Genomic DNA, 6,614 nt, shown 5'->3' on the forward strand with positions numbered 1-6,614 from the left:
CACCAGCCTCGGGATGATGCTTGTGAGTAAGCTACTTGAGATCTGGGTAGATATCTAGCCGGCAGTAACTCAGATGCGTGATCAAAAGCCTACCTCAGCCAGACTGCTTTGCTCGATGGGATTTCTATGATATTGCCCTATCCTGTACCCCATTTTCACCCTACCCCTGTAATCAATACAGTTCTCCTTTGTGACCGGTGTAGGAGAGTTATTGAGGGGTGGGTCTAAATTATGCCTAAGAGGCCCCTTAGGTCTGCGGACTAAGGGAGACTTTCCTTTTTGGCCCCCCACTTGGGGAAGTGCCCCAGGTGCCTGTACTGGGTCGAGTACCCATCGGACTATGAGGCGTGTGTTTCTCTGAGGACACAGGGCCGAGACAGTCCCTTCTCGGGGTGGTGGCATCTACATTACCCCCCAGGCTAGCGTATGTGCTCCAGGAAGGGGGTCAGCCGGACATGAGGCACCCCCAGGGAGGCACTCAGACACTATCTTGTACTGATTGGCAGACATAAAATTGTGGACCGGTGGAGGGCCGAGCCCTACACTATAGATTGACAAATGGGGAACTTACCGGTATGAGATTGCCCCAGAGGCTGTGCCTGGATGAAAGTGAGTTGCACACAGAAACCTCCTGCTGCCTATAGAGGAACAGGTGGGGTCTTGCCCACTGGCTCAACAACCTCCACAAGCCTGACTCTGACTCTCTTGCCAGCAGGGCACACCTGCTTCTGACCCTCCAGCTGCCGTAGTGCCAGAAGACGGGCTGACTCTGACACTCTCGGGGGTGGTATCTGTCCAAGCTCCACCCCAGCCTGGGGCCCACCGCTCTAGAAGGTGACCTGGGTCCGGGGCCTGGCGTGCCTGTAGCGCCACCCACGGGAGTTGCCGGGGAGGGCGATCCACCTGCAGGTCACACAGAGAGCCGTCTTCACCGCCTCCGTCCACCAACAGAGAAGGCACCGTGGGTGACATGAGACCCGCACTGCCCGGGCCTCCTGGGAGCCCACAGCCTGACCGCACTCCTCGTCCCAGACGTGACTGCAGGCCTGTAAGGCAGTTTATGTATGATGCCCCTGGGATACCGGGAGAGGTACCCATCACCACCACGTAGGCCCAGTGAGAGTTGGGCATGGGGATGTGACCTTTACCGGGGATGGTGACGATTCCCACAGGGGAGAGTGTAGCAGGGTCGCCTTTTGGAGCTTGGGTTGAGTCCCAGGCTTGAAATTTTGCTGTTTGATTGGTGGAGCTCATCCCCCAACCAGGAGTCAGCAAGGGGAGTTCAGTCATGCCCTTTTCCTGAGGGGGAAGGGAGAGGAGTGCCCCCCCGCGCACCTGGTTGAGGACTGCAACACTCAGATCCAGAAGACTTCGGGGGCAGAGCCCTGGAGCACATAAAAGGAGCATGGGGGAGACACATCCAGGAGTGAGAAGAGAGAGGAATGGGGTTTAGAAGAGAACCGGCACCAAGCCTTCCCCAACGCCTGGGCTCGCACGCGGGAGAAGTACGCCCGGTGGCCGACACCCTGGGGGGCCGCGGCTACGACGTGACGGTGGACGCGCTCATCGTGGGGACGCTCGGAGCCTGGGACCCCGGCAACGAGAGCGTCCTCCGTGCCTGCCGCGTCTCCCGCCGCTGCGCCAAGCTGATGCGCTGCCTCATGGTGTCCGACACCATCCGCTGGTCCCGTGACACCTACGTGGAGCCATCACGGGCCACCGCCGGCACGCCGACCCCTCCAGACGAGCTGCCCCGGACCAGACGCGGAGGACACCGCCGCCTGAACCGCCCCCCTCGCGCCAGATGGCCCTTCCCTTCACTCCGAGAGGATTTACCGACCACGGACAACCCCGCTCCACCCGAAGAGGACCCCCACGATGAGACTCTATATGGACTGAGGCACTTCCTCCGAACCACTTCCTCCACCATTGCGGACCATTGTAACGAGCTTCTGTGTATCTGTCTCCTTTCTCTCTCAGCGTCGCGAACCACCTCCCTCCCCTTCCCCCTCCTCCCCATGGCTTAGTTGGCTAACCCTGCATCTCCTGTAACCTAGCTGCATCCCCCTGCTCACCCCCATCCCTCTATTGTGAGTCCCTTGCTCGGGCGATCTGTATTTCTCTACCGGCTTTGTCAACTTTTTTCTGGATTCCCAACCCTAAACATTTACAATAAAAGTCAATCATATATATATACTCATTGTACATATGTTTGTATCCATGTTCCTTTCCCTTGTGATAAGTTAATGTAAATAAATGTGTACATAGTTAAGTCCCCTGACTGTCCTGGCCCGGTTCTATGGGGACGGAGGGAAACTGAGCGGTCTGCAGCTCCCCCACGGCACACCTGCCAGCTAACAATCCCCTACAATTGGAGAAGGAGAGTATATACCCAAGTTACCTGGGCTACAACTCTTTTTATGCAATCATTGCCCAAGGTTTTGTGATCTGTTTCAGCTATCACAAGATTCCCATAGATGAACAGGGGAACCAACACGGGTTCATTAGCGGCAGGTCCTGTCAGCCAACCTGGCAGCCTCCTACGACCAGGCCACCGAATCCTTAGACGCAGGGGCAGCAGTGGACATCGTCTTCCTGGACTTCCGGAAGGCCTTCAGCGCTGTCTCTCACCCCCGTTCTCATTAAGAAACTGGGGGCTGTGGTGTGGACCCCCACAGCCAGATGGGTCGCCAACTGGCTGGAGGGCTGTGTGGCGGGCCAGTAGGGGGCGCTCCTGCGCTGAGCCGCCCACCCCCCTGCGCCCGTCCGCCTTCCGGACTCCACGCCTCCCCAGGGGCGCCCGAGCCCCGGCAGACCCCTTCTGGGCCCCACCACAGAGTCCGGGGGCAACGTGTGAGGCCACCCCCCCAGAAGGGCCTGGCTAGGCCCTGCGTCCTCGGGGAAACACAGGCCTAACAGTCCGACGGGTACTCGACCCAGTACAGGCACTTGGGGCACCTCCCCAAGTCCGGGGGCAAAAAGGACAGTCTCCCTTAGTCCGCAGAACCAAGGGGCCTCCTAGGCATAATTAAACCCACCCTCAATAAGTCTCCTACACCAGTCACAAAGGAGAACTTCATTGATCCCGACAGGATGAGGTAGAATGGGGTAAAAGGTAGAGCACTATCAAAGGATTACCACTGAGCAAAACAAATTGGCTGAGGTAGCCGTTTGATACGCAAATGCATCACTGTGAGCCGACTAGCTGTCTAGAAACACAATTATCGTTCAGAAGATGGTCGAGATCTGGCTCGGAGGTTTCCAGAGAGAGAGCGTTTCAGATGGATCGGACTCTCTCCCTGCGTCCTGATGCTTGAGCCACGCTGGTAAAATGGCTTCTCCCCTCCTTCTTCTTGGACCAGGCCCTTGTATCGCCGTGCTGACCTCAGCAGCCCAGTCCCATAGATGCCAGCAGTGTTGGCAACTAGCCAACCAATTTAAACAGCATCACTGGTGATCTGGGCAGATGGGCAGGGGCTTTTCCCTCCCCCACTCAGGTGGCCAGAGGGACCAGCCCCTGGGCACCAGGCTTTTGTCACCTGTGCAGGAAGGAAAATCCCCCCGCCTTAGGAATTCGGCTCCAGTGTCCCCAGCTGAGAGGGACAGATTCCTGGGGAGAGACACAGATAGCGGCATTTCTGCCACATTGCTCATTTCTGCCACAGGCCGCAACCAGAGAGCGGTGGTGGACGGGTCATCTTCGACCTGGAGGGATGTGGGCAGTGGGGCCCCCCAGGGCTCGGTCCTCGGGCCCGCACTGTTCAACATCATCATCAGTGACTTGGACGAGGGGGTAAAAAACACCCTGTTTAAATTTGCTGATGACACTAAGATGTGGGGGGATGTGGGCACGCTAGAAGGGAGGAATAGGCTGCAATCAGACCCAGACAGGTTACAGGGGTGGGCGGATGAGAATAGGATGGGATTCAACACTGACAAGTGCAAGGTGATGCACCTGGGGAGGAAGAACCTGCACCATACCTACAGGTTGGGGAACTCCCCTCTTGTCAGCACGGAGGCGGAAAAGGATCTTCGGGTCATCACTGACTCCAAGATGAACACGGGCCGGCAGTGTGAGGACGCGGTGAGGAAGGCCAACCACACCTTGTCCTGCATCCACAGATGCATCTCGAGCAGGTCCAAGGAGGTGATCCTCCCCCTCTGTGCGGCACTGGTCAGGCCACAGCCGGAGGACTGCGTCCAGTTCTGGGTGCTGCACTTCAGGAGGGATGGGGACAACATGGAGGGGGTCCGGAGGAGGCCACTCGCATGGTCGGGGGCAGCAGGGCAGGCCCTACGAGGAGAGGCGACGGGACCTGAACCTGTTCAGCCTCCACAAGAGAAGGCTGAGGGGGGATCTTGTGGCCTGTTACAGACTAGTGAGGGGGGATCAGCAGACACTGGGGGGTCCCTGTTCCCCCGAGCACTGCCAGGAGTGACCAGGAACAACGGTCACAAGCTGGCAGAGGGGAGATTAAGGCTAGACATCAGGAGGCGCGACTTCCCGGTCAGGGCGGCTAGGGTCTGGAACCAGCTTCCAAGAGAAGTGGTGCTGGCTCCTACCCTGGGGGGCTTTAAGAGGAGGCTGGATGTACACATCACTGTGGTCGTTTGACCCCAGTGCTCTTTCCTGCCATGGCAGGGGGTCGGACTCGATGATCTGCTCAGGTCCCTTCCTACTTACCTGTAAAGGTGTCCAGAGCCTGGAACAGGCTCCCCAGAGAGGTGGTGCTCTCCCCTTCCCTGGGGATCTTCAAGAGGAGACTGGACAGGCACCTGGCTGGGGTCTTGTGACCCCTCCACCCCCAGTGTCATTCCTGCCCACGGCAGGGGTCGGACTCGATGGTCTGTCTGGGTCCCTCCCGACTCAGTGCTCCTGTGATTCTACGACCCTACCAACTATGAAACTATGAAACTATTGAAAGGTTTATGGTTAAGTCCCCAGTGGTGGTTTGTCTCGGCTTTATAGGGGGAGGAGAGTCCCTACACCTTACTTGATGTGTGCTGGTGCTGGTCGTCCTTCACCGCAGCGATGTCGATGACCAGCGGGACTCACCCCTTCGGGGATGGTTTCAACTTCAGGTCCCTGCCCACACCCCATCGGGGGTACGGGCGCTATGCTCACCGCCGTCCACTGCCCGCAGGCGGCCCAAAGCGAATGGGGGCATTGCCGCGATACATCGAGGACATCAAATAGTCCCACCGCGCTTGTGCACCTGCTCTGATCCCTTCAACTGGAGAGGAGGTACCTCTTGGTGTACCGCCCGGGTTACACGGGGAAGTGTCCTGAGGGCACGGTCTGCCCACTGCGTCCATCCTCACAGCCCGCAGGCTCCGTGCAGGGACAGCCCTGCAGCCAGGAGCCTGTCAGGAGCCACGCAGGACCATGCATCCATTTTCCACTCACAGCTTGTTCAGGAGCTTTTCTCCTGACTGGAGGGGGCAGATGAGCTGCAGCACAGCCCAGATCCCGTGCCAGGTCGGTGGGAGGCAGCTGGCAGCCAGGCCAGCACTGGGTCTGGTCCTGGTCTCAGCACAAGCACAGGCACACGGAGCTCCGCGGCTCAGCCCAGCTCTACCTCCTGGCCCTCAGGCACATCCAGAGGGATCTTGGGGCCCCCCAGCCCTGTCTCCAGGTTTTATTCTGCACGGACAAGGAGGACAAGGTGCCTCACAAGTCCCGGGGCTGCACAGACTGGGACGTCTCTCAGACCATCCCAGCCCCGTGGGACAGAAGGGCTGAGCTTGGCACGGGGAGGAGCTGGCCCGGGACACTGGGGACACCAAAATGCAGTTCTTCAAGTCAGCTCTTGCACTGGAAGCTGCATGTCTGATAGGGGACGTTGCCCTGGACCTCCCCAAATCTAGGGAAGCAGGAGAGCAACAAGTCTAGGGCACAGCCTGAGTCCTCTGCTCCTCCCAGTTACTGCCGTGCTGGGCATAGTGCCCCACGCTCTTCATCTCCACTTGCAAACGTGCTGCCCTGAAACATCTACCAATTCAAGCGATGCTTGGCGTCACATGTGGCCCCTGTTCACTGTGCATGGGATGGTGACGCTTGCAAGAGCCGTGGGCCTGCAGCACTGTCTGCTCCTGGCTGTAGCTACAGAGATGCTGTCGGGGATGAGTTGTGATCAGAAACCTAAGAGCTCAAGCAGCAGCTGCCAGCAGCAGCAAGGGCCTGCCCAAGAAAGCACGTGTGTTGTGTGCATGAGTCAGTTTAAAACCAGTGCAGGGTATCCATTCGCAGGCCCTGGTGATGGCAGGAAGAAGAAGCCCTGAGCTGAGCTCTCCCAAAGCCAGGGGCCCATCATCTAAAAGGATCAAGCCACAGTTTTGAGGATGCCCAGCTGAGGCCCTGGCTCCTGCATAGCCTCAGCCCTGCCTACGGGAGAAATGCAAAGTCCCACGAGGAGAAATGCAAAGCGATCTCTCCAACACATCTGTCCTCAGCCCTGACTCCACTGCAGTGTGTTGTTCTCCCCCAGCTCCCCAGGAGCCCAAACATGTGGGCCCAGGCACTCGCCCCTGGCCCCAAGGACCCCCAGGTGAGCACAGTCCAGATCCACGCAAGTGCAGGCTGCTAAATGCTGCTCAACTCCTGTCCAGGACGA

This window comes from Crocodylus siamensis, chromosome 4 (genome assembly GCF_052110815.1).
Source record: "Crocodylus siamensis isolate JL-2025a chromosome 4, ASM5211081v1, whole genome shotgun sequence".
In the NCBI taxonomy this organism is placed as follows: domain Eukaryota; kingdom Metazoa; phylum Chordata; order Crocodylia; family Crocodylidae; genus Crocodylus; species Crocodylus siamensis.